The following is a 21,935-nucleotide window of genomic DNA, read 5'->3' as shown; positions in this document are numbered from 1 at the left end:
TGCTCTTACTTTTTGAAGTAGAAACTCTAAATGTAAATTCCAGGAGTAGGAAGCTCTATTTCTTTCATTACCTAAACTGTGCTTCCTTGCCTGCCAAATCACTGCAATTGTTGCCCAGTTCTGGTGCAATGGCAGAGTGTGTTACATCCTTTGATAAAGGCCCAGTGATAAGTGTTTAGTATTTACAGTATGTTTTCTAGATTCAGTAGAATTGCCCTTTTAATCTTAATCACTTTATTCTGCTTTATCAAAGTGCACCTAAAGTTAGTGAGGATTTATTGCCAGCTTTTTCACTATTTATACCTTTCTACTGAAACTTTTGGAATGTCAGATAGTGAAATCCTCCAGCAAGCAACTGTGCACTGCATGTGCCAAAATTGTGAAGCATATAACATTCCAGTGAAATAAAACCTAACTATCCCCAGAGTAAAGACAGTAAAGAGGAAGCAGCCTGTGCTAAGACAAACAGGCACTCAAAGTTTTCATACCATTTACTACCACTGTGTATTCTGCAATAATCTGTAAGCTACTAAGAAACGCTCTACCGTCTACTAAAAGTAGATGCTATGGATAAATCAAACATGATATTTTCGAACTGTGCGTGGAATTTAATGCTGCAGGGCCAGATGTGCAGGTCTTACTCAGACTGTAGTGTGATATGAGGCTTATCTGTGATAAGCAAATTTGGCACCTAACAGGGTTGTGTTAGAAGGATCACTGTATTTTTGGCAGTAAAATGATTTTTCTTCACAAGATGCCTCTATATACTGCAGGGTGCTAATAGCAATAAGTAAGTTCCTGGTGCATATATGGTCATGTGGAAAAACTCAGAACTGCTGTGGTGCAGAGCACACGTCACTGCAAAATTGTGGTGGGTTTTGCTTGATTTGTATCACTTCTCTTCACTGAGGCAGACCTGCATACTACTACCTCTTTCCTTGTTTTCACTACGTTGGGCCCATGCCAGGATAGTAATGGCTGTTCTCTGCACTGGGGCTTTTAGGATGGGCCACTGGCATGTGTGGGTTATTTTTCTGTTCTTGATATCATTTGTGTACCAGAAAAAACCAAACCCACAACTGTTTGTGACAGAGTCCAAAGGTTTCTCTCTCGCACCCATGATGGAGAATATCTGTATCTGCAAATCACTTCAAACGGAGTAGTAGGAGAAGAGTGAATGACAATTGTACTGTTTGAGGTTGACCTTTTTATTTGGAACTGCTGCATTTCAAAATGAGCAAATTTGAAAAGTGCAGAAAAAAAGAGGGTTTTAGGATACAAGACTGAGAGACAAAAGACGTGGGCTTTGTTCTCAGCTCTACTGTAAGTGTCCAGGGTGCATTTAGTTAAGTATTATTGCTGTTCAGCGCTTCAGTTTCCCCAGGTGTAAAGCAAAGGTAAGGATTGGCAAAGAATTACCTAATGTTTGTAAAGGACTGGGATGAAAAAAATCGTGGAAACACAAGGAAGCCCTATATATCTGTTTGTTTCCCATTTATACTACCACAAAGAGGCTTTTGCTTGTTCTTTAACAAGCAAAATTGAATGGATTTTGGGTTTGTCTTTAAGACTCCTCATGACCTGGTCTTGCTCGTAAAATTGGTGAAATGGAAAAGAAGAACAGCAGATGGCAACCAAGAGCTTGACTGCTGGTGCACACAGCGCAATGCCACAATGATAATAAAGGAAAACTATGCAGGATAATCAATTCCCAGTTCTTGGGAATGTAGTATTTGTATATCAAGTAACAAAAAATTCTACAGAGCCATATGCCTCACAACAATTCTTTTTCCAATTATATCACTCGATCTAGTAAAAGATACCAGCACCTCCTGCAAACCTTGCCTTGTGTAGATCTTTTGAGTCCTTCTCACACAGGTAACCGCTAGGAATTCCTCTGCCCTTCCTTCAACTTTGATCTACCAGGAAACACTGAAAGAATAGGAAACCATTTAGAAAAGCACTCTAAATGATATTGTATATTCATTTTTTTCCAGGCTGAAAATAGAGCTCCATAGTTTGGCTGTGTACTATATGCAGTAGCCATATACAAGAGCTTCCTCATGTGCTTTGCTGTGTTATATACAATAACAGCTAGGCAATAACCTGTACCTCAGTGTTACACCTCAGTGTATATTTAATGGAGGGATAAGAGCATCTAAAGTTGTTTTGTTGGAGGTGTTTTTTTGTAATTTAGAGCAAGAATTTAAACTCGAAATTTGATTTTTAAGTATGTGAAACTTCTGAAGCTCCATCAGTGTCCCAAATTAAAGGATTTTTCTCTTGCCTTACCCCGCATGCCACAGCAGGATTTGTTATTTCCAAGTCAAAGGAAGCAGTTCCTTCTGTCTCTTCAGATTTGTGTTTTGTAAGCTTCTTAAATGCCTCCAGTTCTGTCATCTGCACTGTGTGGAAAGCAGTAATTTGTGCTGACATCATCTAACTGCCCTGAAGAAAAAATATGTTGCATATCACCAAGGAAAGGGAGAATTTATCTATAATTTAGGACAATAATGGGGTTTAATTCACAAACTCTCATAGCATCTCACATACTGACAGAGCCTGCTATCATTAGTGATGTCTTGGGATTCTGTTGTCTGGATATGATCTGTTATGACTGAAAGGAAATCGTTATGAGGGCATTAGCTTTGTAACCACTTCTGGGGTTCATTATCCTTTGTGGCAGTTGTACTTATGAGACATCAGGAGTCGTTTGTTTTTCCAAGCAAGAAAACCCACACAACATTTGTTGGGGGGGAGGAATCGGTTGTGGTGAGCTGTCAATGCTGAGCAACAGGCAAGGTCCTCCTCTCCGGCAGCAAGCCACTGTGGCAGCCTGCATTGATCCAATGGACTTGTGATGGTTATTTACAGTTCCTTAACCTGCCCATTTGCAGGCTCTTGCAGTGTCCCTGAGCTGCACACAGAGCTCACTGGGAGGCTCCATCCAGCAGCGCCTGTGACCTTATCTCTACCTTCCGTATTGTACCTGCTTTTTTCCCAGTGCATAGTTAGCATGGTCCTGTGCTGCTGCACAGGTGCTGTGTGTATCCAGAGGAAGGATGGCAGACCTGGGTTTCAGTGTGACCCAGCTTAATGCGGCCCTGAGAAAACACGCCAAGTTCAGCTCAACAGTTGTGAAACTCCAGACCAAAAGCATAGGATGCTGTCTGCTTGGTGTGCTGCTGAGTGCTCTGTCCTACAGTTGTGCTCTCCTCCTTTGTTACTCACTGCTAGAGGAGTAGCAGTTAGGCAGCTTTCCACTACTTGTGCAGTCTTCCTCTAGGATATTTTTCAGGTTGTAGATTGGGATTTGGGGTAGGAAATGCCTTTGTTCCTTGTGTTTAGTACACTTTCCATGACTGTCTGCTCACTGCCTTTGCTGTGCTATATACAATAACAGCACCCCTAGCTTTTAGAAGTGCTATATAATGGTGGATGTTATGATTCAGCTGGATTACAAGACACCTCTTCCCTGCTGCCAGTGCCTTGTGCAGGCTGAGTAACTAACAATATGCTTTGATTAGGCTTTTGTAGTCCTGAGAAGCAGAGCTGTTTAATTCCGGGATGGCTGTTTCAGTGGTCCTGTTGCAAGGCTCCTGCCTCCACCTTTCAGCATCCGGTTTATAGCTAATGGTACCCACTGGCCTTGGCTTGTTAGTTCACGGAGCAGCTTTCACTCTGAGGGTTTTCTGTCTCCCAGAGATGCCAACTGCCTGTTTAATACCAACACAGCACATTTGGGTCACAGATACCAGCGTTGCTCATGAGAGACTTGAAGTGTCACTAGTCCTGTGTTATGGATCAGGAAACAAAGTGCAAGAATGAAATATAGGCCAGTTGTGTAGGAAATCAGTGATGAGGGTTAGTATATAGTTCTCAGTTCTCAAAAAATCAGTCACATCTGTGCTGCTTCCTTAGAGAGTGGGAAGGACTTCCATCAAATCCAAACCTTCCCGGAATTTGAGAGATCAGGTGCTTTGACTTGTTCCTCAGTCCTAGCAGAGGGCTGTGTCTAGTTTCAGAATAGTCTTCCAATAAATAGATGACAGGTTTAGTGCCTACTCCATGCTGTTTGCTCTAAGGTTCAGTTATGTTAATATACAGCAGACTGAATGATCTATGTTCTTGGTTTCTGTATATATTAATGTAGGTACAGGAGGATTCACTTCTTAAGAATTTAACAGTTACCTACTACCTGTAGATACGTAGACTCTGAAACCAGAACACGTCATCTAGTGTCCTCCCTACTACAGACCACAAGATTCTTACCTTTCACACATAAGGTTAATCTAGAACATGCTTTTTAAGCTTCCACAGTTTATGACTTAAGACTTCAGATGATGAATAAGAACCATGTCCTCAAGTAGCAGGTTTCTGATGGTTAACTGAATTCTTAAAAGTTTGTATCTTATTTCTAAGCTTCAGCCACTGCGTATCTTTATGTCCTTGTCAAAGATCATTTGCATTCTGAAATCTCCCCTATCAGATAAGTTTTAGACTCTTAGCTTTCTTTTGGATAAGCAAAACAGATTAGGTTTCTTGGTGTCTCATTAATAAAGCAAGTTCTTTTTCCAGACCATAAATCGTTCTTGAAGCTCTTTGTGTAATTTGTCAAGGTGCTCACAGCTCTTAGGTCCACGGTGTTAGGGGGTGGTCTCACTGGTTCAGTGGATTGCTTCCTTCTGAACTGTATTTGCTCTTTGCTTATTTATTAAAACATTACCTTTGTTCTTTCAGTTACACTTAGTGCAGCGTTTGCGTCCTGGGATGTTGTCTTCAGCTAGCATAGGTCTAGTACAGCTCATCATGTTATGTGACATATAAGGCAATATACTGCCTCTGTATATTTCTGTTTGAAGAGATGATATATCTGATTCAGTAGATAATACATTTGATTCAGCAAGTAATAGAACTGACTCACTAGGTCATTTATTTGCTTGGTAAGTAGTATATATAAGGTAGTTAACAAAGGATCTGGCTTAGTACAAGTATTAATCCTGAATAACTTGTGCATGTTGTTCATTTCTAGCTGTCCATAAAATCTCTGTCCAATTGGTTTTGTGACATGTCTATCCCAGTGTGTGGCCAAAAACAATAGTTTCCCTGTTGTCACATAAAATATAGCAGCAGTCCCTCTGAATGTGAACATGAGCTAAGTATAAACATACAATACATTTGCTTGTCAGTAAAGGTGGTGTATTTTTAGAATTCAACCGAAATCTTGCGGTTTCTGACATGTAATTGGGAGTCTCCAGAGAATACTGTCTTGGACAGCCAAAAATCTATTTTGAGGTCTACCCAGTGCAATCTACACTTCCTTATTTGTGGCAGTTTGTGCTCCTTACTTGTGGCAGTTTGTGCTCCTTATTTGTGGCAGTCTGAAGCATGCCAGCATGAAAGAGAGCAAAAGCAATCCCATTTTGACTAGGCTAGAACCGTGTCTGTGACTTTCTTGGTACAATCCCATTTGAGGCAGTAGGAGTAATCAGTTTGGTGGGATTGGCACAAAACCAGGCAGGTCAGGCCACATCAACACTGAACTCATTTCTGGAGGATTTTTTTAAATGAAAATTTGAACAAAAAGTACTTTATTTTGTCATTCCAAGCAAAATGCTTTGATTTTCTGTAAGTTGTAAACACCGCAATCACTGAACTGGAGATACTCTGGGGGTGGAATGCTTCCAGTCTCTCATTGGCAGCACTTTGCTTTTCCCAGAGCTTTTAAAATATTCATATTCCTCTCTTTCTAATTCCTCTACTCTAAATGGCCCTTTTCTGATACTGGGAGCAGGAGACCTGCCTGGTTTGAAGCATGTGCAGACATCTGCAGTTCGGAGTGAGGTTGGGCATTTCTGCCTGCCCCTACCTTGTGTCTTACAGGTGTGCCCTGACTTCGTGTGATTTACATGACTGTTTTTTCTGTTGAAATACCATTGAGGTTTCATTTACTTCTAAGTGCAATTAATTTTTGTAACAACTGTCAGTGAGAGGTTGTTTTTCACCTCAAGACAGCTGCTGAATATGAGCATCTGAGGGAAGGGTGAATTCTTTGTCATTAGAGTGGTGAGGTTTGTCCAAAGGACCACATGCACCCTCTCAGCTCTCCTGGTGGTCTGACTTGCTTTAGTCCTTGTGCTTTTTAAAGAATGATGTGCTTGGGCTGCTGTCCAAAGAAACACAGAGCTAAAGCAGTCTTAGAACATGAGCTGAAAGTCTTGGGCTGAAACACAGAGCTAAAGCAGTCTTAGAACATGAGCTGAAAGGGGTTGGAAATCAAGGTGCTGGAAAACAGTTTCTCCAGGGACCAATTACGTTGGCTGAGAAAGCAGGAGAAACTTCCCAGAGACCTTCATAATGCTTGGTTTCCTTGTAAAGGCTGGATGTGTCAGGACAAAGAATTTAAAATGGCTTCAACATAAGTGTGTTTAAAAGAAGATGGGGCAAAAGACATCTAACTCTGAATTTTCTCAGTCATTTTACATACAGGAATTTTAAGGTTCCCCTAAAGAATCAGTAAAGTCATACCATAGAAAATGATAGAGATGTATTGTTGATTTAACACTAGCTGTTTTCTTCTCCTTGTTATGGTATTGGAGAGGGGAGAAACCATGTCTTCCTTTTTTAGTGATCAGGTGCAGTGAGTTTCAGCACATTGACTGATGGTTATAATGTGGAAGCTGTGGTTTCTGCAGGTCCCATTTACATGGGAGAGAAGGGAGAGAGGTTCCTCTGCACAGCTTCATCCCACTGTGGTAGATCCCATTCCAGAGGCTCAAGGCTCTCATGAAAAGAGTTGTTCTCTTTTTCTCCAGTTAAAATGCAAACATGTTTTTAACCAAATTGGGTATTTTTTGTGAAACTTCCCACTTTGCTGAAGAGCTACATCAGAAAAGTGGCTGTAGTTTCTTGTTCAGTATAACTATCTTTTCTGTGCATGAATGGTAGCCAGTGGTCGGTCCTTTTGGACTATGCCTATCCTAACGACATCCTGAGGTGGGTTTTCTTTTGCTTTGTGTGAAGGTAGGTGAAATACGTGAAGGAAAAAAATTACCTGGGTTTTAAAATAGAGGAAGACTTCCTATTTATGTTTAATCCTTTAAAGTGTTTAAATGTATTACTTTCTGTATGAAATTCAATTCTTCTGTAGACTGTAGGACTAAGGAGCCGGGTACAAGTGAAATGACTATTACAAAGAGTCCATGAGCAAGGTGGCATAGGGCTTTCATTCTAAAGGGTATCTAAAACTGGTTTGGGTGTTTTGCACTTGTTTTTCCTACTTTACCTGAATAATTTGTGTTTTGGAGAGAGGAAGCATAAGTGTGGTGTTTGTTAAAGAGTCATCATTACCTTTCAATTTAAGATGTGAGACTAGCAAATAAAGAGGCCGAATGCCTTTTATAGTGCCTCTAGCAACATCAAGGGAAGGTAGCCTTCATAAAGTCTATCCAAGGTTCAAATACTTTTCCTTCAGATTAATCCCTTGGGTTTTGCTTAAGTCTTGCAAGAAAAAGCTCTTTGTTGATATGCAAAATTTTTAGTCCATTCATAATCAAACTGGTTTGTGTTTGCCTGAGACTACGGGTTCTTTCTGTCTCTGGGCTACTAACAGTGGGATCAGGGAGGCTGCAGAAAGTGAGTGACTGGCAGAGGAGAGCAGAATTTTGTGGATTAAAAAGACACAAATATCTCTGTTGCAAATGAAACTGGATTTTCAAGCCAACAGAATCTCCCCTCTGCTGTCAAAGCAGAGCTGTAGGCCTTTGTCAGCTGGAGCCAAGGAGGAGAGGGAGAAGCCTTTCATTAGCACACAGAGGCTTTAAAGAGATGAGTTTGGGAAGCTCCTGTTGTATGCAACAGCTCTCTGCTTACAGAGGAATTATTTTGGGAATTATCCAGACTTTCTGTGACCAGGTGGGTCTCTTGGTGAAACACAATTTCACAGAAGGGTGGTCACAAGTGAGCACAGAATATGTCATGTGTGTGATGTACTAACTTATTTTGACATACTTAGCATATTGGGATTTCTTTCCCCTAGTGTTTGCCTATCTGCAAAGGTATTGAGCTATTTGGAAGCCTTGCTCTTCTGGTGAGCATGGCTTCAATAAGCTCTGAAGTTCCAAAGTTATTGGGGCCCAGTGGACAGGAATGTGACATGTATGAGAAGTCTTGTTTTCTCAAGGAACAAGGCTAGGAATATAAAGCATAAACTCAGTACCGACTGGAATTAATGAGTTGGGCTTCTCTTTGTTGCTGTGATTTATTTGCTTTTTACTCATCAGGTAGGTTTTATTAACATTAGAATGGTACTCATATTGAATCTTATTTTCCCAACCCTTCCTGTTCTTCTGCTTTACATCTCTCAGCATTGGCTAATCCCAGTGTCTGTGAATTTCACTGTTTACGGACACATCCTTTCCCTCTCTCACCATCTCTTATCTTTACTCTTTGCAACTTCTTGCTCCTCTTTTGCCTTTATTCATCTCCTCCTCTTTTGCTTAACACTTCAGCACTTTCTGGTTCCAGTTTTATCACACTGGTGGGGGACCAGCAGGCTGGCAATGCTTGAAACCACTTCACTGACAGCTCTTGCTATGTTTGCGAGTAGCCAGCTGGAGAAGGAAATGCTGGTAAGCCAGTTTCATTGAACTCCATATTACTATGAGATCCAAAACACCCACCCTTTCCTGTGTGTGAGCTGTTCTGTTTCTGCTTACTTAGAGCAGCATGAATTTAGGAGCTGACTGGAAGAGAATGTGTGAACCCACACACTAAGGAACTGTAGACTGTAGGTTTGGCACATAGCACATGGAGAACTCACTGCCTGCATGTTCCTTGTTATGTTATATGACAGCAGTCCACAGGGAAGTAACCTTTGGCATTGTATGTGTCTGCTGCACAGAGGCAGAATAGAGTTTCAGCTTCTGGGAGTTGATAACCTGTAACACAAGGTAATTGAGAGAGGAAGCCAGTGAGTCTGATCAGAAGTAGTTCAAGCCATCTTGAATAGCACTGAGCAGGTACCCATCTCGGCACAGAACTCAAGGGAGGTGTTCTGTGGCAGTTCTTCACTTGTAGTACTTACCTGGGGATTTGCAAGTGCTCTAAGGTGGGAGGCTGTGTTCAGAAAGTAGTGGGTGCAGAAGCTGGTAGCTGTCCATGAGGTAGGCTGGACTTCACTGTTACTTCGTCATCAATGACTTCCTCCCCACCTAAGATCAATTATGCTGATTGTGCAGACTTGGATCCAAACCTGTGTACCACAATCTTCTAATGTCAGGATCATCTTAATCATGTGGGGTGAAAAATGTGTGCTGTAAGTCTGGCAATAAGACATTAGAATTTCTGGCTACTGGCTCTTTATTTCTTGCAAGCATTATCGGTTTAAATAAAAAAAAAACAACCCTCATGTGCTTTGTTTTTACTTCTGTCACCATTCAGAAAACGATTTGGGTCCATCATCAGGTTGCTGCAGGGAAATTTTCTGATGAATGCAGCATAGCATTTAGTTGATTACTTTTGTAAGGCAAAAGTCAAACTGCTCAGCTCCTGAGATTTGGCTTCAGGGCCAGCTGTGGATTCTGCTAGGAAGGCTGTTGTTCATGGCTCACAGGGGACAGAGTGGGACTGGTTTCTGGTGCCTGCATTGCAGCTGACTCCTTGTGTTGTGTGCTTCTGGGGGAGTTACGTGCTGCTCCTGTTTGCCTCATGATTGTGCACTTTAATTTGGAGATGTTAAGTTTTAGTTTTTATTTTGCAGCAATTAAAAATCACATTAATCTACCATTGTAAGGGAGGATTATCTGTCTGGCTTTTGTTTCTGGTAATTTATTTACTAAGTCATCTAAATAACAGGAAGATGGGAACAGACCATAAATAACACAGCAAGGGCATTGCTGTATTCTATTGCAAAACTCTATTGCTATTGTTTGTTCTTTGTCAATGTCTTGTATGACATATGGAAAAAGGAAAACATTTAGAAAATAAGAATATAAATCTGCTAGAGTTGCCAAATTATTCCTGAGCAAGGTATGCCCATGACAACTAAGAGATTGCATTTTATTATGGATTCCATTTCATGTACATGGTGCCCCTTTTCATGACAAATTGATGTGAATTATACCTATCCAGTTTGATTCATGTGCCAGTCTGAGCTTCACTTACCAGTGATATTCAGTTGCTTTAGAAATACATCTAAAAATTGCTTTAGTGGTATTTGCTTCAGGCTAGGTTTACGCAAAGGACTCTTTCTTTAGCCCCAAAAGCACTATTTACTGCAGCTGGAATATCAGGCCAGTGAGGTAAGGACTAAGGTGTTTTGTATTCAAGGAGAATGGAAATTCCGACTCTCAAACCCACTGTATTTATTGGAAGGGGGGCAGAAGGTTTTGCCATCCTTTTGGAATCTGTTCTGTCAGAGCGTGATTGTTTCCTGACTTCTTAACAGAAAATGTACAAATGCAGGCAGAATAGAATAAAAAATGTGACTGCTGGACAGTGTAACCTTTCAATGATGGCATTTTTGGGTGCCTGCTCTGGTAAAGGTCCAGTATTTTGCTCTATGAGGTTGAGTCAAACTGACAGAAAAGGGGAGAATGAGTTCTAGTAAGGTGAAAATACCCAGTGAGTTAGAGCATGTAGTGCAGGCTAAGTGCTGTATGGATAGTCAGCCTCTTGATGTTAGTTAGCTCCTTACTCTATTTGGGCCACAATAACCAACTGGCCTCTAGAAAAATTCAAAGGGTGGTTCATTTCTTCTCTCCATCAGACATTGATCAGTTTATTACCAGCGTCGCCTAATACAGGGCTTGTGAGGATTGCAATATTAACCACTTCCTTAGGCGCACAGAAGCGAAAAGACTTGCGCAGCAAGTCAATGATTGAGCTAGCAGTGTGCCCGGTTAAAATCTTGTCATCCTGCTTGTCCTTCTGACCTCCAAAGGGAATGTACAAGCAAGGTCTCTGTTTTGTGTATGGTTGGATTTGTCCTGCTGTGACTGGGAGAGAGATGTTGCACTGCACTGTTGGTGTCCCTTTAGAGCCTCCTGCTGTTCCACGGAAATTGAGGGGAAAACACGTTCTGCCAGTGCTGATCAGAACGTTGCAGGAGAGGATGATTACTTCTGGTGGCTTCCAGAGCAGCAGTAGAGCTCACATTGCACATTGTGACCTCTGAATTACACCTGCATGTCAACATTTTAGCAGATGTTTGTGGATTTCAGACCTAGGAAAGGAGGAAGTTTAGACTCTGCTCCTTCCTTCTGTGCTTGAAAGGCTTGTGTAGCTGGATACAGAGGGGCTGTGTTCCTCCTTCAAAGTCTATAGCAGCAGCATTTAGTGTGTGAAGTCCCAAGCTCCTTTGGAGCTAGACCTGTATAAAAAATCTGGGCAAGCCTGTCATTTCACTTCTCTAGATCGCCATAAATGATGTGATTGTCATCACATACTGTCTTTATTTTGGAGTGTGATAGAAGTGTGTAATAGGAGAAATATTTTGGTATGTTTAATAGCCAGTGAGGTAATTCTTGGTAAATCATAGAGAAGTGTATGATGCTGTTGTGTACATGGGAGGGTGAGGTGGCTGGGGAAGTCATTTTGGTTGTACTTACGCAGTTTTCGGCAAGCGCTAGGTAAACATGAGTTAGAGCTGAAAATAAAACCAAGCCATCCCTTCCCTAAGATTAATTTCTGTGCTTCCCACGTTCCAACAGTCAGGGAACCCTTTCTGGGCTTGTACATGCTCCAAGCACCACTCCTGTTAGGCCCTTTTCTGTTTCTCCTGCCAACTGACAAAGCCTGTTTAAGTCAGCACCATGCTATGCTTTGGGTAGAATTATCCCTGATACCATCTCACTGAGGTCAATGAAAGGGTGAATGTGGATTTCTGGAAAGGCATTTTCTGCCCAGCCTGCCTGTATTCATTTCTTCTTCTTGCCCTTGCCTATTACCCCAGTGAAATACAGTATGGTTAAGTCTGGAGTATTCCGGGATGTGGGATTTGTGCAGCAGATGCCTTGGAAGGTGCATAGTGGTGGATGGATTGTTTTCTCTAACTAGTGTGTACGTTAAGTACTAGGCTAAATCCTGTCAGATTAGATGAGTGAGAGAAAGACTATTTCTAGATGGTATCTTCTTTCCATGCCCTGGTTCTTGTGTGCTTACAGCTTTGCTCTGAACTGGAATCGGCATGTTTGGCACATTAGATCTTTATGATCTGTTCCAACTATGAAGGTTTGAAGTAGCATCCAAAAAAAGTGCTGATTCCTTCAGGATGGCACTCAGCAGTCAGCACAGCACTCTGTCACAGCTCTGCTTGCCAGCACGCTGCAGGCTATTTATATCTCCTCTTTTCTGTTCCAGGTCTTAGCTGAAGGAGAAGCACAGCAGGCTGGGGGCTGCAGATAGACCCTACATGAGCCCTGGCACTCCCATCCACATGTCATGTGTACTCTAATAGCCACAGTGTCTTTCACACATATACTCAGACATTCCTAAAAGCAGCCATCTGGAACATTAGGCCTTACTCCTATATGATAGGGATGGTCTAAATACCTTCTCTGGTCCAAACAGTGTTTTATTTCTTTGTGCTATATGCAGGCTTTTGTGTATTGAATCTCACATCAATCTGAGAATCGTCATGGAAATCCATCAGATGATACCTTCTCTGGTGTTAAGTGTGGAGTGAGGGAGTGAGGCCCAGAAAACTCAAGACACTCTTCCCTTCAGACCTGTTACTTCAAGTACACCAAGTCTTTGAAAGCAGAGTGGCTGGAGTGTTTGTACTGTCCCTTTGGAGCCTTTTTGTAGGGAATGGAACAGTCTTGAATTAGATAAGAGATCAGGCAAGTGGAGGCACAGCGGAAGAGCTGTGAAGCTGGAGGAGGTGAAAATCAGGGCTGGAGGCAGAGCAGTTAGAAACCTGCCTGGGTGGGCTGCACAGAAGCGCTGCTGTGAAATGGCTGTGGGAAGGTGGTACTGTGAGTGTAGGATCAGAGACTGTGGAGGCTGTGAGAGAAAGATGGAGCCAGGGAAGCAGCTGTGAGACAGCTGATGGGCCTGAGAGTTGAGGAAGATGGGATTGAGCTCAAGGCAGGGGAAGAAGGAATTCTACAAGCAAATGTGGTAGTTAGGAGCTGGGGATAAAATGACTGAAAGCCATGTTGTGACTCTGCAGAGTGGGATTATCCCGCATACATGGAAGGTGTCCTTGCCCATGGTACAGTGATGGGAACTAGATGATATTTAAGGTCCCTTGCAACCCAAACCGTTCTATGATTCCATGTCTTAGAAGCTGGGTACATAGAAACAGGCTTTATTTTACCTCCAAGAGTCATAAAACTGAGAGGAAAGAAAAGGATTGTAGACAGGATCGGTAGTGTGTGACCTGAGACTGTGAAGCTGAGAGGTGGGCCCCAGGAGGCAGATACTCTGTGATGAGTGGTGTTGTCATCAGAGCAGGGACAAGGCCATAGGGACTTTGAAAGGGAGAGGTTTGGAATGGAGGCTAATCTACTTATTTAGAGGAAACAGCATTTGACCCTTGTGAGTACAGTATTTAATGAGGGCAGTCCCTGTGTTTTTTCATAACAAGAAGAACCTGTGTAGAAATGCCTTGAGACAATTTCAGTTTCCTTGTTTCTTGCAGTTTTCCATGATTCTTTGCCTGATTTGCAATTCCAGCTGTACAAGCCTAAGCTGATTGACAAAATACCTACTAGACTGACTTAACTGGGATTCTGCCTTTCCCCTTAGGAAAAGTCCTTGTCTTTTTCAAGAGGAAGTGAGGATACATCAGAGCTCCAAGTGTGCTCTGGGACTCCAGCCCAGTTCCACCTTTGCTATAAGGGGTTTCCTGTAAAATGTAGGGTCTTACTCTAACAGGGAGGGAGGGGTATCATGGCCAAGTCCCTTTGGTTACTTTTTTGACGTATCTATGAAATACCAGGAGAACTACAACTATTGCTACACTTTATGTTCTTCTATATAACAGAAATAATTGCTATTAGTGAGTAATAAATTACACAGGCTTGTGAATTTACTTTCTTAGGATATATAGGTCTCCTCACCATTTCTCCTGCCTTTATAGATAGTTCTGGCATGGTTGAATTTGCTAAGAGACTTCAGCTGAGGTCTAATGTATATACTGTACATCATCCTGCACTACCTGCAGGATCGCGAATGAGACTGTCCTCTCAACCTCAGCTCAGCTGAGGGTGGAAGCATCGTAAAAGCAACATATTTGCCCTCAGGGAGGTTGGAAGGTCCAGTTTGTGTCATGCTTCACCACTTGCTCTCAGCACAGCTGCAAGGCACAGCGCTTGCAGACTGTGGCTCTTCCATTTCACAGCAGCAGGGTGAGTGTAGAAACCGCAGCACCTATGTGAAGGAGCAGAGAAACATAAAAGAGAAGGGAAAAGCGGTTCCTGCCAAAGACATGGACAAAAATCTCCAGAGGACATCATCCATTGCTACTCTTTACCCCACACGCTCAAATGCACACATGTGCACAGACTGGGAGCCTTGATGCACAAGTAAACAGAACAAAAATCAATATGTTGCTGACATTAGGAAAATAATGGAGGGTTGTACCTTTGGTGCTGGGATCAGCTCTCTCGTGTGTAGTGAGCAGAGCTGTTTGTAAGTCTTTGGAGCAGTAAAAAATGATTAATATTTAAATATATATACCTTTCCATTCCACTTTCCCTGAAAGGCATGCTATTATAGACTGTGTTATCCCAGAGGTTGTCACAAAAATGGACACAACGGGTGTGATGTGGATGTCTGTTTCTTTGTTTCTTTTTTCTTTTAATTCAGTTTCTTTTACTCTTTCCTACCCCAGTATTGCTGTTAGAACTGTCATGCTGTCTTTGTAAGAATTCTGGCATGGAAGAACTGACACCAAGAGAAGTAATTGATATTGGGTAATGGTAACGTTTGCCAGAGCTCCCCACCGGGAGGGGAAGCTTGTTTTTGTATAGCAAATACAGAATCAAAGCAAAGGGATTTTGAAAGTATATTCCCGCATTTTTGGGCTTCTGGTCTGCTCTGATAATGGAATTATTTAAGCAAGGATGCTTTGGACTTAGGGGACATTAAATGAAAAATCAAAGAGTAATAGAAACAGTGCAACTTACTCACTCTAGAAATGCAGTAGTGGGACACTGTCCTCATTTAAGATAGTGGAAAGTGCTACAAAAAATGGAAGGTGTCAGGTCCCTGCAGTGGTGTGTGCACTATTCTGTAGATAAATCAATGCAGTCCATTTATAACCATCAATATGAAACAGTTAACAAGAAGTCCTCTCATGGATGACATGTACTTGTTACTTATAGTGATGTGTAGCAGGTACTCTCATAATGAAAAGGATTGTCTGTATAATATAGATCTTACTACATCACTAGTAAGACATAGTTGTGAGGGTGCAGCAGCTGGGAGGGAGTGCTTAGCAAACCCTGCTTACTCTGCTGCTGTATACATGCAGGGGAGCTTCATCCTGAATTGGATTCATTGCTTTTATGCAATAGTCGATTCTTTTCCTTGAATCATCAGTTTCTTAAACTTTGGGATTACAGACAACTTTTTAAATGCCAGACTTGCAGATACAGAAAAGTAAAATTGGATTTCATGATTTATTAATTCTTCTGACACCTCTTTCTGTTAAGACTGTCTTGAAGCTGTTCTCATGAACCGGTATTAGTCCCACTTCAACACATCTTTGTCTTCCAGACATATTTGGCCAACAGACCATTTAATGTGCTCTCAAGACATGCAGAAGGTAGGGAGAGGTCAGCAGAGCTGCAGGGCATTGAGGCAGAGCTGGGTATGGATCCCACATGACAGTCAAGTGCAGTGCTGGCTAACATGTATTGTGAGAAATGGTGAGAACTGCTCAGTAGTTTCTGCTATGTGATTTCAGCCCTACGCAGGGATTTAAAAAGAAATAAATCCTTAGGTTTGTCTTTGCTAATCATAACTGCCCTGAAAATGCAGGCAGGAAAAGGTGAGTAGTAATTAACACATGGGCAAGAACAGTTGTGCTGGAGCAAGGAAAGGTCCTTACATTCAAATACCTCATCTCTGATGGTGTTTGGTAATATGTGAGATGCTTAGGGGAGAATGAAAGAAATGGAATAGTATCTAAAATGCAGGTGTATCAGAGATTTCTGCAGGGAAAAACCCATGTCTTCTCTTTTACTTCATTTCTGATGATTCCAAACATATCTGCCTTTTAAAACAGCCTCTGAGTATCGAAGTTAACCCTTTCCTAGACCCATTCATGATGACTCCCATATTACTTTCTTTAGGGGCAGTAAGTCATCTGTTGATAATTACATATATTTAGCATTGCTTTACCCTTGTGCACGTTGCTGTATTTTAAGAATATTGAATTTGAATGCTCATTCCCATTGTGAGATCTTTCTGAGACTCCTTGCAGTCACATTTTGATTTAATTACCTGAAATAACCTTGTATCTTTACCAAACCAATCAAGCTTCTTCAAGTCACTTAATTGTGTGCCTGCAAGGCAATTTAGCTTTGAGACACACACCTCCAACGTGTGTCTCGTTTGAATACCAATGCAGGTTTTCATGCTGCTAATGATGGTTGAGCTTTGCTAACTGTTCTTTCTGATTTAAATGTCTAAATAAAATGACAAACGCTAAAGTCCAGGATTCAGGAGTTTTAAACACATGATTACACCACTGAATTATGGGCAGGGCAACCTCCTGTGTCCAGTTATCAGACCTCGCATGGGTGCACAGGGACAGCACAATCTAGTTAGACTCTTCAGTTCTGTTCTTCTTAGTTAATGCTGTTCTTGCATTTAGAGAAGAGTGCGTATTTCCTCTGGAGATTAGGGAGCAGTACTGAAAGCACATTTATCTGAGATATTTAAGGGCAGAAATTAAAGTGTAGTCTTGCTTTTTCCATCCATATAGCTCAATATGCGGAAGTAATCTTAATCTTGTGTCTGACTGTGGCAGTAAGTAGGTAATTGGTAATTGCTGATAATATACTTGCTTTATAATTACTTGTGGTGGTAAAATTGATCCAAACTAAAGTTCTGGGAGAGCAACCACAAATGGACCTCACAAGGCAAGCCTGCTCTCTGAAAGGAATTTTTAATTCTGAATAACTTTGAAAGACCAGAAAAGGCTTGATTAAATCATAAAGAAAGTGAAGTCTTCTTTCTGTAAAGATGCAATAAAATAAGAGAGTAATAAAGCATGAATAATATCCATTCCCTTCCAGACTGTTGGCTCATATTGGTTTCAGTAAGTACACGACCTGGATGAAAAAGGCGAACTCTGGAGAATTAATTTCTTTAAAGTGAACTAGAGGATCTTACAGAAGAAAATAAGAGATTTAAAAGAAATAAAATTGAATGGAAAGGTGCCCCTCAAAGGCTATGGACAACTGTAGGTGCTTTAGGATACACAAGCTATTTGTCATGGGAGCAGCCATCCAACGAGCTGGGGATTTTTCACACGGAAGTATTCACTCAATAGATCATACCTTTTGCCCCAGACACTCCAGAGCTGGTTTGATACAAATCTTTAGCTTTGCAAGGAAACCTGCTGAATGTTTAATAGTTCCTGTTGATAACAAACTCCTCTGTTCTTCTCCCTGGTGGCAGCTGCCTTTCCGGGGTCTGTGCCCACTGCAGGGCTGCCCAAGCTGAGCTCTCTGAGCAGGGCTGGCTGAGGGCTGTATGAGGTTAGTTAGTGCCAGGCTGTGAGTTCTTTGAAGCTGAAATTTGCATGTAATAGCTCTGGGGTTTCTTTTTGTGTTGTAAGAGGTATTTTGACTGAGTTACGCATTTCTTTAAGGAGGGGTTTGCTCTTTTGCGCACATAACCAGTATGATCACAAGTGGAGCTTTACCCAGTAAACTTCCAAAGTCTTCTAGAATTTTTGGAAATGTCTCAAAACCAGACCTGGCTCAGCTGACTTTCTAAATTCACCTGCTGACCCTGGTCCTCTTCCACATCCCTATTGGGATTTGGAAAAGTACATGGCTAATATTTATAGGCATGTGTGGAATTCTGGAACTCATGCTAGAGTCTCCCAACACAGAGCCATCGTCCTTCAGTGCTAAGTAGCTCAGGGGCAGAAAATGCAGTGAGGCTGTGACTTGAGCAAAACCGGAAAGGATTGCTTGAGACCATCAAGTTCTTATTCTCTTGGTCTGAGAAGAAATCAGTTTCCTGGGATAGAAAGTTAGTTCTTTAAGTCACTGTCTCTGCTTTGTCCTTTTCAATTACTTAATTTGAAAGTGAGTGGATATTTAATAGTTTTCCATATCCTATTCAATATCCTTTCCAGCACACTCCCAGAGAAAATGACATGAGGGAAAATAAGGAGAAGACGACTTGGCAGCACTAATTCACCATTAGCTACTGATTATACTTGTGGATGGTCAATATCAGACACAGAAATAATGCAGAATGACTTAATTCTTTGCTTCATAATGCTGGTTTGCTTCCTTTTCTGGTTAAGGAAGAGGAAGCCCACTTAAAAGCACTTTAGAGAAGAGAGGAAAATATCAGCCAGCTCCTTATATAGAGATTAGTTTTTCAAATTTATTTTATTATTGTTATTTTTTAACCTTTGAATACTTTAGCTTATTAAGTGGGACTTGGTTTTGCCTCCCACCTCTGGTGCAAACCATAGCCATTGCCTACCCAGGGGCCTTCTGACCCACATGGGATAGGTGTGATTTTCCCAGGCTGTTTTTTGGATGATGCCTTTAGCAGTGAGGGTAGAGGATGACAGTGAGCCAGAAACCTCAGTAGTGTGTATGCACAGGGACCTCACCTGAGCTGTGCACTGCTCCTGCATCTCCAGCACTGCAGGCTGTTAAGCTTGCTTGACTGGAGAAAGACATGCTTTAAAGTCAGCCTAAATGAAAGCAAGATTAAATTATCACTGTGACATGACACTGGCCACAGTTCATTCTCAGAGCTAAGTCACAGTCAGCTTCATGTCAGTGAACTCTCAGGACTGACGTGCACTGCCTGAAGTTGCAAGCGATAAACAGTTGTCATCCTTTGCCCTGCTCCGTGTGCCAGAGAGCTGAATGGGACACAGATCAGCACCGGATGGGCTGTAATATTTCGCCTGGAACAGAACTGGAAGTCAAAATGGATGTGGTATACCTTGAAGTGCAAGGCTGAAGAAAGCAGTGGTTTGGGAGTGGGATTGTGTGCTGGTGTCTGTGGGGAGCAGGTAGTGGGGAAAGAAAGTGTATCAAGAGTGGCAGTATAATCTACTGCCAATTGCATGTCATGTTGTATCACAGGCCAAGAAGTTTCAATAGGGAAAGAAGGGATTTCTTACATAGACTTGCATTGTGTTTCCTAATTGAGAATAAACATGTTTTTTTCCCTTCTACACAAAAAAGGTGAGGGTTTTCATCTGGCTGTAGATCAAGAACATTAAATTCACATAATTTATTGTAAAACATGTTCTATGAGTGCTCACCCTTGTACCCAAAGTTGTGTTTTATAGAGCAGTTGCACACAGGATTAAAACAAGTGGTTTGGTTATATGAAAAATGGCTATTTATTTGGAAATTGCTTGTGATGTGTTTAGGTTAATCCACACATGACCAGCTGAAGGAGGATTCTGTAGTGAGCAATGTTCTTCCTAGAATACTTGAACTAAGTCTGAGACTGGGAGTCAGGACACCTCTTGTAGAACTGACTTGGTTCTGCAGCCTGATTTTGAGCACACTGCCTCAACCCCATCAGCTCTCAGCTCCCCTCTGACCTTGAGTATATCTTGCCTTTTTAGGATGCAGATGTACCAGAAGTCAGATTCCCTTCGATGAAGTGCTTGTGCTGTGCAGTCATGATCTTTGCTTCTGAAATAATCTTTCATTAAATCTGCCTGGGTAAGGGGCCTTTCTGAGACCTGCTAATTTAGGAGCAATTTAAGACAAGCAGGTCCTTTTTTTTTCCCAGTGTTGATGATTTTTAATTGGAGCTGAATTTTCAATGCAATCAGAGAAATACTTTAATTTGCTCTGCACTGCTGTCTCCTCCTTATGGTGCATTAACATTGCTGAAGTAACTGAACTTCACACAAGGTTCCCAGCCAGGAGTTCTGAACACTCCACTAGCCTCTGCAGTTGAGGATGTTACTATCAAGAAGCTGTGCTTTGTACAAACTGTGGGTCTGAGCTTGTGAAGTGCTGGATTACCCCCCAGTCTGACTGCTAAGTCAGTAGCTGCATGGTGTGTTTTTTTGGTTGTGGGGTTATTTTGTGGGGTGTTTTTTTGGTTGGTTGTTTTCTTCCTGGGGATTTTAGAGTTGCTGTCACCCAGTGAAATACTAAAGGGATAGTGAAAAAGAAGCTGTTATCAGCCATAGTGGAAAGATGTGTGCTGTGCTGGGTCTGGTCAGGGGATGTTGGAGGGAAAGAGGACTTGCTGATGAACAGTCAAAGGAGAAGAAAACAGAGGGTGCACTCTCCATTCTGAAAACTAGGCCAGGCCTCATTAGGCAGCATTTTCATACGTCACATATCGGATAAATCTCAGAGCGCAATGCTGCTTTTCTGAATATAAATGAACTTGTGTTAGTTGTGTGGATGTCAGAATCTGCCTTGCACTCTATTCTTACCTTAGCACTGAGGTTTGCCTAGCTCCTGCAAAATGCTGAATGTTAACTCCTCGAGAAGTTTATAGCTCTCCAATTTGCTGTCTCAAGCACTGCAAACCCAATTAGGTTCCCAACACAAGCATGTGCAAATCATGCCATGAGTATTTCAAATGGCATTTTCATGCTTATAGCTCTTGGCTGCTAATCAACATGCAGAAATGCTCTAACACTTAAATGGCTTTAGCAAACTTCACCAGTATTACTTGCTCAGAGCAAACTGCAACATTCATTTCACTGTAGCTGCAGGCTTTCAGCTTTGGCACGAACCCTTCAGATCATCAGTTGCACTTGCTCCTACGAAGCAGAGTTTTCATCATGTGCTAGTTTGGTTGATGTAGGCTACTTGAAAGGAGCCCCCTGGAGTGATCCTGAGGAGTAAGATGTCAGTAAGGCTGGGAATTTTATGCTTTTAAACCAGTAGCACTAGAGCTAGAAGCTAATGTGTTTCTCTTCCCGTGTGCTTTTTTTGTTGCGTGTGTTTATTTTGAAGTAGAGAAACTTACTTGCAAACCCCCCACTCCTGTTTGTGCAGATCTCCATTTGTGCTTTACTGACTCAAGAACACTGGACTCATGACTGTAGCCTCCCTCTCCAGGTTTACCAAATGTAAAGTGGGGAGGGTTGTACCGCAGGGAAGAGCTTTCAGATTCTGGTGCTTCTACTGCATTTTAAAATGGCCAGCTGGAAAGAGCTCTGGAAAAATCAAGTTTCCATTTTATAGGATCAGTTTTGTTTTAAGTGATAGCAGAAATATGTATAGGAACTTGTTGTTTGCCCTTTTCAGTTTTCTATTTATTTCACGTTCTATTTTTAAACGTAAATCTGTGAAGGCGTTTAACAGCTCTGTCATCCCATTCCGTGTATAGATTAACCTTGTTAATAGACTTCAACAAATATTCTAGAGCTTTGCAGAAGAGTGAGAATGTGGCTCATGAAGGGGATGCTGAGTATCTGAGTTCTGCCTGGCCCATTACCCTCTGGCTTGTCAAGAACAGCGTGATGCTGGGGTGAGCACAGCAAAATACCTTTCTCCTCCTCTTTGTTAGGCAGAATGGTTACTGAAAATCATTGTGCTCACCAAACGGATCAATACACCGAAGTTAATTCACTGCCTCTGTTCTGCACTATTACATACCATTGTGTCAGGTTTTCTTATCTATTTTTCAGTAGCCAATATAGAAATGATTTTCATATTTTTTCTACCAACTACACTTTTTTTGTATGTGCACCTAATCATCCTTTTTCCTTCCCACTTGCTTGTTTATAGCAA

Source organism: Pezoporus wallicus, unplaced genomic scaffold (assembly GCF_028554395.1).
Source record: "Pezoporus wallicus isolate ANWC-B61680 ecotype Strahan unplaced genomic scaffold, APGP_CSIRO_Pwel_v1 contig_9449, whole genome shotgun sequence".
NCBI classification, from domain to species: domain Eukaryota; kingdom Metazoa; phylum Chordata; class Aves; order Psittaciformes; family Psittacidae; genus Pezoporus; species Pezoporus wallicus.
This window is presented reverse-complemented; position numbering follows the sequence as displayed.